The sequence below is a fragment of the Zingiber officinale genome, chromosome 6B, assembly GCF_018446385.1.
Source record: "Zingiber officinale cultivar Zhangliang chromosome 6B, Zo_v1.1, whole genome shotgun sequence".
Taxonomy (NCBI): Eukaryota; Viridiplantae; Streptophyta; class Magnoliopsida; order Zingiberales; family Zingiberaceae; genus Zingiber; species Zingiber officinale.
Genome location: NC_055996.1, coordinates 39,453,112 through 39,464,962, shown reverse-complemented (window position 1 = coordinate 39,464,962; position 11,851 = coordinate 39,453,112). Strand labels below are relative to the sequence as shown.

At 40.4% G+C, this 11,851-nt stretch overlaps 1 non-coding gene across 1 annotated transcript; it reads right to left on the bottom strand.

Moving 5' to 3' along the window:
- Nucleotides 1–9,247: 9,247 nt before the first annotated feature.
- Nucleotides 9,248–9,353, bottom strand: LOC121993374. Its single transcript, XR_006115233.1, has one exon. It is a non-coding gene; the product is annotated as a small nucleolar RNA R71 (small nucleolar RNA).
- Nucleotides 9,354–11,851: the final 2,498 nt, after the last annotated feature.

The following is an 11,851-nucleotide window of genomic DNA, read 5'->3' as shown; positions in this document are numbered from 1 at the left end:
TTTGGTATAAACATTTATCTAGAAATAAGAATCACATTGGTCAAATGTCTACATTTATGATAGATGTAGTTGCTCAATTAATTTATATTGTAGATAACATGGTGTGTGGTGTCACACACAGAAGATCATGTTATCGGTTCCTTATAAATTATAAACAGTAGCTCACGACCAAGATGGAAAGGAACAAACCATTGGAAGGTCGTAGTGTAATTAGGTATTAGTTTATCTTAACTATATAATTACACTAGTACACTTAGAGTGTATTGAGTAAGACCATTTGAGGACGTTCCTTTTATACTGACTTTATGAAGGAACAAAGACCTCAGTTATTATGGAAGTGTGTGCTCTTAATCCTAATATAATAAAAAGCACATATATTTAATATTTATTTCTTTAATTTATCAATGGGTGAGATTTAGTTCGATAAATCAATAAGCCCGATAAGTTGGGAAATGATATTACTTATAGTGTGTGTTGTTGATTATAGAAGGAAACTGTGTCCTAGTGATCTAGGTTGAGAATGTCCCCAAGAGGAGCTCATAAGGATTGTCATGTTAAACCCTGCAGGTGGACTTAGTCCGACATGACGATGAAGTTGAGTGGTACTACTCTTGGAGCTAGATATTAATTAAGTGAGTTGTCAGTAACTTACTTAATTAGTGGACATTTGTTATCTTAAACACAGGGAGACTAACACACTCATGATAAGAAGGAGCCCAAAATGTAATTTGGGATTGGTGCGGTAGTTCAATAATAGTTCTCTAGTGGAATGAATTATTATTGATAAAATTAAGTTGTGTGTTCGGGGCGAGCACGGGATGCTTAATTTTATCGAGAGACCAAAACCAATTCCTCCTCTCGGTCCCTATCGTAGCCTCTTAATTATAGAGTACTATACCCACCTTCTTACCCATCCTATAGGGGCCGGCCAAGCTAGCTTGGAGACCAAGCTAGGGTTGGCCATGGGTATGTTCATGGGTGAATTCATGTGGCCGTCCCTATTAAAATAAAAAGGAATTTTAATTTTAAAATTTTTTCTTATGTGGATAATATAATTTAAAAGAGAGTTTAAAAATTTAAATCCTTCCTTTTATAAGATTCTACACAAGATTAAGAGAAGAGTTAAAATCTCTTTCCTTATTTGTAGATTAAAATGTTGATTTTAATTTTGGTAAAAACTTTCCTTTTAATTATATATTCATGATTTAAAAGAAAGTTTGAATATTAAAAATTCTCTTTTATTAGTTTCTACAAAAGATTAAGAAAAGATTTAATATCTTTTCTTATTTGTAGATTGAAAGGAGATTTTAATTTTTAGAGATAACTTTCCTTTTTGGAAATTATCCACATGTTTAAAAGAAAGATTTTAATTTATAAAATTTCTTTTTATTAACCAATCATGAAGGGATTAAAATTATTGGAGAAATTTTTATAAATTTCTAGAAACAAATTAGGAAGTTTTAATTTTTGTTTTAATTAAAACTCTCCTTGTTTTGGGGAGAAGAGTGGTCGGCCATTATAATTTGAAAAGAGAAAATTATTTTAATTAAATAAATTTTCCTTTTCAATGGCAAAAGAATTAAGGAAGTTTTTATTAAATTTTCCTTATTTGCCAAGACCAAGGATTATAAAAGAGGGGGTAGAGGAGGCTTCAAGGTGAACGACTCTATTCTATTTTTCCTCTCTTTTCTCCTTGAGTGTGGCCGGCCCTTTCTTTCCTCTCCTCTCCTTTGTGTGGCCGAAACCTTCTCATGGTGGAGATAGCTTTGGTGGCCGGATCTAAGAAGGAGAAGAAGGAGAGAAAAGAAGCCTCTTTTCTAACATCCCTTGGAGCATGGTGGTGGTGGCCGAACCTCTTCATCCTAGGAGAAGTTTTGATGGCCGAAACTTGTAAGGAAGAAGAAGGTGCTTGGTGGTTCTCATCTCGGAAGATCGTTACCCACACAACGTCCGAGGTTAGAAGAGGAATACGGTAGAAGATCAAGAGGTCTTTCTAAAAGGTATAACTAGTAATTTTTGTTTCCGCATCATACTAGTTATTTTTGGAAATAATACTAAATACAAGAGGCATACGATTCTAGAATTTCGAATTTGTTTTCGATATAGTGTTCTTTTGTTTTTCTTTCCCTTGTGATTTGATTGTTCTTTTCGGTTAACCTAAAGTTATTTTAGGAAATTAAATATTAGCTTTCCATAAAAGGTTTTGTCTAGTCGGTGGTGGTTGCTCCCATATCCAAGAAGGCCATGTGCCTCGCCACGTCAGTACTGGGAACCAATTATGGAAATTAATATTTAATGGAATTAATAACTTAAGGTGATTTGGGTCGAACGTGTTAAGTTCCGCAGGAGACCCAAGCCAAAACCTAAAAGAACGAATAGATTAAGTTTTGGATCAAACGTGTTAAGTTCCGCAGGCGATCCAAAATTTAATTTAAAAGAACACATGGTAGCTAGGAAAAGGTTCAGACCTTTGTACAAAATTTTTGTACAGTGGAACCTCTAGGTTTTCCGAGTAGCAACCAACAGATGAGTGATCTTTGGATCCAATCCTTTGCTTCTGGAATTGAGATGGTGATGGAAGGTCGCTGGATCGATGTCCTGGACAGCGTGGAACGACACCAGAATGAATCTCCCCTTGATGGCTCGCTTCCCGGTTCCCCTCCTTCAGAAAAGAGGTTAAACCCCCTTTTATAGGCTAGGGCACGTCGCGGCGGCACGACCGTGCCATGCTAGGGCACATCACGGCGGCACGACAATGCAAGGATAGCACGCTCGTGCCCTGACTGGGCTCTGGATGCGCTGCATGACCGTGCCAATTGGCACGACCGTGTGATGCTGGGGCTTGGTTCCTGGGGACACGACCGTTCAGGGTTGCACGGCCGTATGCTGCTTGGCCTCAGTCATGGGTTGCACGGTCGTGCAGGGTTGCACGGCCGTGTTCTGATCCACCCATGGTTTGCCGCACGGTTGTGCAAGGGTTGCACAGCTGTGCACATCTTCCCTTCTGTTTGGCCACACAGTCGTGTAAGGGTTGCATGACCGTGTTCTCCGGCTTGCTCCGGTGCGTCGATAAACACTGTTTTCGCTCCGAAAGTTGTTCCTATCAACACAAAACTAAACAAAGAGCAGATGCGGGAATTGTTAGTTTTCACTCATGACAACTATTTTTTATCCCTTATTCATTTTTTTTTTTGTGCTTTGTAGCACTAATCACACATGCGGAATGCATATGTTGGGATTTAGATTTTTCCAAAAGAGCTTTCAAGATTCGAGGTTGTCCAGTAACCAAAATGTAAATAAGAAATCCCCATGGGAACACCAATACTAACCAATTCGGATGAATCATAACTATTCCAAAAATATTTCTACTATTCAAGCTTAAGTACTTAGGTGTAGTGTAAATAAGATCCTTAATGTTAGGCCAAAACTTATATCAAACTCCATACAATACTTAGCTTATTTCATGCTACTAGAGATAGAGAAAGGAGATACACCAAACATACTAACACTATCTTGACAACTCATAAACTAAGAAAATGCTAGTCATTTTGCTATCGGACAAGTAGCAGAAAAAGTAGAAGGTTTGATATTCTCACATATGCCTCAAAACCAGAAATGCGAATAAACGACGCAAAGTGCAAATAAAAACATGAAACTAGAAAAATGTAGATAAACAAAATAGACTAAAAATAAAGATATACAAAGAAGAAAGAAAATGCAAAAAGAAAACTCATAAAACTCGACTAAGGTTGTGCAGACAGACACAACACCCCCCCTAAACATAGACTTTTCATCGTCCCGATGAAATCAATACAGTGGCGGGGGTGGGGGATAAGGAGGTCCCCAATGTGTGTTAGGGGGAAATCTAGGCATACCAGGAAGATGGCCAAGGTGTTGATGATATTGATATAGGGCGTCAACTTGTTGTCTAGTAATATCCATATCATCCATAAAATTTCTCATTCTTTCCTGGTCAACATCATAGTCCTGAACGAACCCTGTCACCTGACTATAGAAGTCCCTAGTGAACTGAAAATGATCCTGTACCTCCCTAAACTGGTCGTCAGATAACTTGAAGAGACCCTCCAACAATCGTTGTTGGGTATTTTACTTCTCATGAAGGGATTCTAAAGAGGTACGGAAGTTAGAAAAATCAAACCTAGAGGATATCGTGCCATAAGCAAAAGAGTGTCTAGGAGGTTCCGGATATCCGGAAGGCTGCGGGAATCCTGAGGATGAGGGATCTTGGTGGTACTCAGGTTCTTCTATAATGGAGGGTACAGTGTCGGGGTGTAAATCAGTAATCACCCAATTCATGGGGTTGCGAACTAAAGTGCGCTCGGGGCAATGAAGGGATAATGGAAAGCCATTGGCTCTAGGGAAAGCAAACTCATTCTCATCCCGACAAATCATCTTCATAGCAAGACAAGAATCGATGTTGATCTTATCATTACCATGAATCACCTCTAATCCATCAAGTGCACAACCCAAATTGAATGCTACTTGGGTGATCAATCCACCAAACACTATCACCCCGAAGATGCCTTAGCTGCCTTCCATAAAGTTTGCAAAAAATGAAATCCCGAATCAAAATCAACTTTATTTAACATCGCCCAAAGAGAATAGAGTTCTATCTTTCTAACTACCCCATCACTCTCTCCTCGACCAAAGATCATTTTGCTCATCACTCGGTGAAGGTATCTAAAGGTCGGGTTTTGCATACGGGATGCTTTGGCTCTAGAGGGTTCATAAGGGTCTTTTGATCCGGTTATCGACGTCCAAAATTCATTCCACCTAATTTCATCATCAAATCCTCGGGTACCACCAATGGCTAAACCAAAACAATTATTAAAATCACTAAATTTCCACCGAACTTCTTTATTCATCATCCTAAAAGTTATGACCCCTACATAGTCATCTTCAGAAGAAAATTTATCATCAAGTGAGCTCAAAAATTCAAGGACTAGTCGAGGGTAGGTCGGTGCATGAGCGTACATAATATCATTCCAATCTAAAGAGCTTATCATCCAATCTACATCATCCCTAATTCCTAACATGTCCAAAGTAATGGTATCCATATATTTAGTACATGTAATTTTCCTAGCAACAAGGATATCATATCTAGATTTTTGCTCAACGATTTCTAAAAATAATATTAAACTCATTTTCGTTACCTTCGTCCATGCCACCCTTTTTCCTTTGCCTTTCGCAGTAGAAGCCTTCCCTTTTCCTTTCTCGCCTATCGATGCATCTCCTTCACCAGATCCTCTGCTTCCTCGACGAAGTCTCTTCAAGATTTGCGACATGGTGTCTTGAGGGTGGAAGAGGAGGAGAAGAAAGGAAAAAAAGGGAAGTTTCTTCTCTCTTTTCGAATTTGTGGCTTGTAGAAGTTTTAGATCTAGATGTAGATCTAGGCAAAAGTGAGCTTTAGAGGTGGGAAATCAGGGTATGATGAGGTATAGTAGGGATGAGAAGGCTTTTGGGAGAGAGGGAGACAGAAATAGGATTTTTTGGAGGGGTAGGGTGGCGCACACGGGTAGGGGCACGGTCGTGTCTTATAGACACGGTCGGGTTAGGTATGGGTCTGCACGGTCGTGTCGATTGTCACGACCTCCTCTGTTCTCCTTTCGGCCAAGGTCGCACAGCCGTGCCGGTTGGCATGGCCCAATACTTCCTCTTCTCTGGGCACATCTCACGGCCGTGCCAATTGGCACGGCCTGAGTCATCTCCTTCTCAGTCTCGCACGGGCATGTCGAGTGGCACGACCTATGTCCTCCTTCTCTCTACATAGGCCACACGGTAGTGCAAGGTTGCACGGGCCGTGGCCTCCATCCTGCTGTTGGCTTCGCACGGCCGTGTGGGATCACACGGTTGACTCCTTTAGGCTCACGGTGACTCGCCTTTCGCTCTTTCGGTCCCTCTGACGCCTCTACGCCCATGAAATGCTCACGGCCAGCTTGTGGGGGCTCTGCACATCTTGAAAACGAATACCCAAAAGTGAAGAAATAATAAAAATGCTCAAAACAGCAATCTAGAATGAAAAACCCTTGGGTTATCTCCCATGAAGCGCTTGTTTTAGGTCTTTAGCTTGACCCCATTTTAGTTAATGCAGACTAAACCTGTGGAAGCACGACTCTCCTCCTAGGGTTAATGCTCAAGTCTGCGCCTTCAATTTCACTTGTGACGGACAAATGTATTTCTTGTTGCTCGCTGGAGGGGAACTCTCATGGAAATTGCACTCCTCGACTTTGTGTATGTTGATCTTTCTAAAATTGCCCTGAGAAGAGGGGTTGCAGATGGAGGAATCAAATAAATCAAACTCGATCTTTTCTTTACCAATCTCCAAGGATAACCTGTGACTTTTTACATCGATGATGGCTCCAGCTGTGGTAAGGAATGGTCTTCCAAGGATGATCGGTATCTTCGAGTCTTCCTCCATATCCAAGATAATGAAATCTGTGAGAACTATACATCCACCCACTTCTACTAGCACGTCTTCCACTATTCCCATTGGGTATCTGCATGAATCGTCAGCTAATTGCAGTGTCATAGTGTTCAGTTTAATGTTCTGGAGGCCCAACTTCATACATAAAGAGTACGGAAGTAGGCTAACGCTGGCCCCCAAGTCGCAGAAAGCTCTCAGTATAAGCTCAGAGCTAATTTTGCATGGTATGGAGAAACTTCCTGGATCTTGAAGCTTTGGTGGAGAATTTGTCATAAGGAGAGAGCTGTAATTCTCTGTTAATGCTATGGTCTCGAAGTCGCCCTTCTACCTCCTGTTAGATAAAATACCCTTTAAGAACTTTGCGAACTTTGGCATTTGGTGCAGTGCATCTATCAGTGGTACTTCTATACAAATCTCCTTGATCTTCTTTAGGAATCGGTTGAACTCTTCATCCTTCTGGGAGGTATCAGTTTCTAAGGGAAAGGAATCATCTGGTTGATGTGCGTAGATTATATACTCATTTATGCATGTTTTTACGCACATTTACATACTTTGAGCATGCTTGATCTATGCATTTTTATACTTCCAGCTTTCCTTTTAGCATATTTACACTTTTGGTTCGGAGATCTTCTTTTTGTGCATTTTCTGTACACAGGAGTCGAAATTGGTGAAGATTATGCGTCCTCGGACAAGCTTGGAAGGAATTGAAGGGAGAGAGCATCAGGCCGTGTACCACACACGGCCGTGTAGTTTTAACAGGAAGGGAAGAGGATATGGCCGTGTGAATCTCACACGGCCGTGTCTTGATTTGAAGAAATTAGAGCAGATGCCTTACATGGCCGTGTAGATCTACACGGCCGTGTGAGGTTTCCAGAGGCCAAGCAGGTGGTGGCCGTGTGCACCACACGGCCGTGTAGCATTTCCAGAGAACAGAAGGGTCCTGGCTGTGTGAGTCACACGGCCGTGCAGCTTTGGCAGAGAAGGAAGAGGACATGGCCGTGTGAATCTCACATGGCCGTGTCATGGGGTCGTATGGCGCCCGATTTCTTCCTCTATTTAAACCCTCCTTTGAAAGGGGATCTCTTCCCCTTTGGGAGGAGGCAAGATTTGGTGGTATCCTCCCATTCTTGGGAGGATTTCTGGGCGATTCGAGGGGAGTTCTTGACGATTTCGACTCCGGAGCGAGGATTGGATCCGAAGACTAGGCTTCTTCGTAGATAAGTTTTCTCTTTCACCCTTTTCTTGGTTTCTTGGATTGGGGATTTAAGAAATGCTTGTAATCCTTATTTCTTCGGGCATTCTTCCTCGATTCATGGAGTAGATCTTGTATTCTAGGATTAAGGGAGTATTTGTATGATGGATTGATGTAATCTCTTATTGATTTGCCAATTTCTTGTTTCAATGACATTGTCTTGCTTGTATCAATTAGATCTTGAATGATTAATGGTGATTTGTGCTTAATTCTCATTCTTGATTGATTGTTTGGATTTCTTGTGGACTTAGTAAAGATAACTCTCACTCGATCATCCGAGGGATCCACGTGACAGGTGCAAGCCCGTGTAAGGACGTTTGAGAGATAATCTTGAAGAGGAAATAGGAATATTCAAGAGAGTAGGATGGATCTTGTGATTAGTTTCTAGTATCTTGATAGATTAATAAGTTGTGGGCTTCTATGTTGATATCCGAGGAAGGCATAGTAATAGGTGCGCTTCTGTGTAAGGACAACGTAGGTTCACGTCTAATTGATCATATTTAGATACATTTCTCAGTCCTTAGCCGGTTGGTTATCTATTGCAAGAGAGAACCGGCAACTTTCTACAAGTGTTTGGCAATTGAGGGATAAGAATTGGTGAACCATTTACATTCAAGAAATCTTACAAAGAAACCGAAACTCCTAGAATCTCCCCTTATCATAACCCAAAACACTAAACTCTTGTTTGTTGATCTTTAATATTAGATTTGTTTACCTTCACTTTGCATTTAAAACAATTGGATAGTTGCTTAGCTAATTCGCATTGAGGCATTTCTAGTGCTTATTCCAGTCCCTGTGGATACGATAATCTTTTATATTACTTGCGACATTTTCGTACACTTGCGGAGCGTAACAAGTTTTTGGCGTCGTTGCCGGGGACTGCGCTATAACATTAGGAATTATCAATTGAGTTAGACTAAACATAACATTTGTTTTCCTTTCATATTGCATAGTTGTAACTAATCATTAGATTTCTGTTTTTACTTTCTTGTATAACTTTTACTTTTTGTTAATTCTTTTTGTACAAATTCAATTCTGCATTTTTTATTCTTTTATTTTTTTTCTTTTTCTGTTGAATTGTCATTTGCTATCTTGTTCTTGTGTATGCGAAGATCTAACTTTGCAGGGAAATTCTTTCCTTTTGACCCTGAGATTGACAGAAGTTTCCATAAAAGAAGAATTCTGCAAAGGTAAATTGAAGAACACAGCACCTTATGCAAGAGGTTTTCGATCTAGTATTTCAAGACCATTAGTGGAAGCTAATAACTTTGAGATCAAACTCGCAATTATATCTATGGTGCAGCAGAACCAATTTGGTGGAGGACCTCATGAAGACCCCAATCAACACTTAGAGGTCTTTTATGAAATATGTGGTACCATGAAAATGAATGGAGTTCCTTCAGAAGCAGTTAGACTATTATTATTTGGGTTTTTTTTAAGAGATAGGGCAAAGCAATGGCTGAATTCTTTGGCCCCTAATAGCATCACCACTTGGGAGCAGTGTGAGCAACAGTTTCTTGATAAATTCTATCCACCAAGCAAAACAGCTCATATGAGGAATTTAATTGCAAGCTTCAATCAAACTAACTCAGAATATCTTTTTGAAGCATGGGATAGATATAATAGTATGCTCAGACAATGCCCACATCATGGGTTGGAAAGATGGTTAGTGTTGCACACTTTTTATAATGGTATCAACTATCATACCAAAGTGTCCCTTGATTCAGCTGCTGGAGGGGCACTTATGAATAAAAGTTTAGATGAAGCTAAAGAAATTATTGACAGTGTAGCACAAAATCATCATCAATGGGCAAATGAAAGAAGTGGTGGCTATTCTTCTGTAAACCCAACAATTAAAGCATCAGGGAAGTTTGATGTAGATGCAGTCACTCTTTTGTCTGAAAAATTGGACGCTCTTACAAAGAAATTTGAGAATATGGGGACTAGTGCTAATATGGTCAATGCTATTAGTACATCTTGTGAAGTATGTGGGAGTTCAAAGCACTCAAATGACTCATGTCCATTGGGAGCTATCACTGCACAAATCAATCAACTGGAACAATGTGATGCAATCATGAGTTACAATCAAAGGCAGAACAACCCATACTCAAATACTTATAACCCTGGATGGAAGAGCCACCCAATTTTTCTTACAGAAATAATCAAGATCATGGACCATCTATGGGGGCAAGACCAAATTTTCAAGCTGGGCAACAAAATTTTCAACAACTATCTTCTCAAGGCTTACCAAAGTCAAATATTGAAAAGATGCTTGAAGAAATTATCTCAAGTCAGAATGAAATGAAGCAAGATTTAGCAAAGCTCATTCAGAGAATGGATAATTCTGAAAAGCATCAAAAGATCCAGGATAGTCAAATTGCCCAACTAGCTTCCTCATCATCCAGAGCACCAAGACAACTTCCAGGAAAACCTGATGTGAATCCTATGGAGCATTGCAATAGAATTGAGCTTAGGAGCGGACGGACCTTGGGAGACTCCCAAGTGACTGCTCCAAAAGGGATACAAAAAGGAGAAGAGCTCTCTCCTCTTATACCAAATCAGATACAAGCTAATGAGGAGAGTACCATTGAGGTTGAAGAGACTCTTCCACTGAACCATCAGAGCAAAGCTGTCCCTTTTCCTCAGAGACTTACAATGCTCAAGAAAGATGAAGAATTTGGCAAGTTTTTAGAAAAAGTTAAGGAAATTTATGTAGAGGTACCTCTTATTGATGCTATTCTTCAAATGCCTAGATTTGCCAAATTCCTGAAGGATCTCATGTCAAACAAGAGAAGAAGAGGAGAGGTTGAGACAATTGCACTTAGTGAGGATTGTAGTGCTATTTTGGAGAAGAACACTTCCCCAAAACTAAAGGACCCAGGGAGCTTTTATATTCCTTGCAACATAGGAAAAGATTTTTTTGAAAAAGCTTTTTGTGATTTGGAGGCAAGTGTTAGCCTCATTCCCTATTCAATTTGTAATAAATTAGGTCTCAAAAATATTAAACTTACTACTATGGCACTTCAACTTGCCGATCATTCCTGCAGGTACCCTTTGGGTATTATAGAAGATGTGCCAGTAGAGGTGGATGGGAATGTTATTCCCATAGATTTTGTCGTGTTGGACATGGAAGAGGACCCCAGGATTCCTATCATATTAGGAAGACCTTTCCTTGCTGCAGCTGGAGCTATAATTGATGTCAAAAATCATAAGCTTTCTTTGGTAATTGGTAAGGAAAGGTTGGAATATGATTTATCTAATATCTCTAACCATGTCTCGTCTCTTTTAAATGCTTGTAGCAGGACAAGCATTTATAAACTTGAGGAATGGAATTTCCATCCTCATGGAAGGCCACCAAACGAAGGAGACAATGTGGTGGAAGATGTTGGGAGAAGATCTCCCAACAAAAACGAAAAGTATATCTGTCCTCCAAGGGCGAGGAAAAGAAGTGAATGATCAAGTTTGGTCGAGCTAAAGACCTTAAACAAGCGCTTCTTGGGAGGCAACCCAAGGGTTCTTTTAGTTAGTTTTGATTTGTATTTTAATTTCTTTTAGTTTGATGCATTCTTTTGATTTTGTTTTCAGGTTAGGTGCAAAACAGAGCCCGGTCGTGTGCTATACATGGCCAGACAAAGGTTGCAGAGAAGGGAAGTGCTTGGGCCGTGTCATCCAGACACGGCCGTGTAGGATCTCCCGAGGAGAAAAAGGACTAGGCCGTGTCCCAGACACGGTCGTGCGAAGAATCCAGAGAAGGAAGAGGGGGAGGCCGTGTGGATCTGCACGGCCCGTGTAGGAGAGTTATTTAAGTCTTCTTTCTACCTTACACGGCCAGATCTTGGCCGTGTTCCGCACACCCCCAACTCTCCAAAACATCTCTTTCTCTCCCAATCTCTTAAAAACTCCTCTCTAATCTCTCAAGATCTCTTAGATCCGGATTCTCCTCCTCTCTAAGACTTGGACTTTTTGTTCTCCTAACCTAAGATCTTTTGCTCTTTGAAGTTTTGTTCTTTGAGTTCCATTTTTCCAACCCTAGATAATTCTTCCCCTATCTAAACTCATCAAGATGTCCAACATTTTGAAGAAACTTCGCAAAGGAGGTGGTGGATCCAGTGGAGACAAAGAGAATGAGCCATCAAGGGACAAAGGAAAACAAC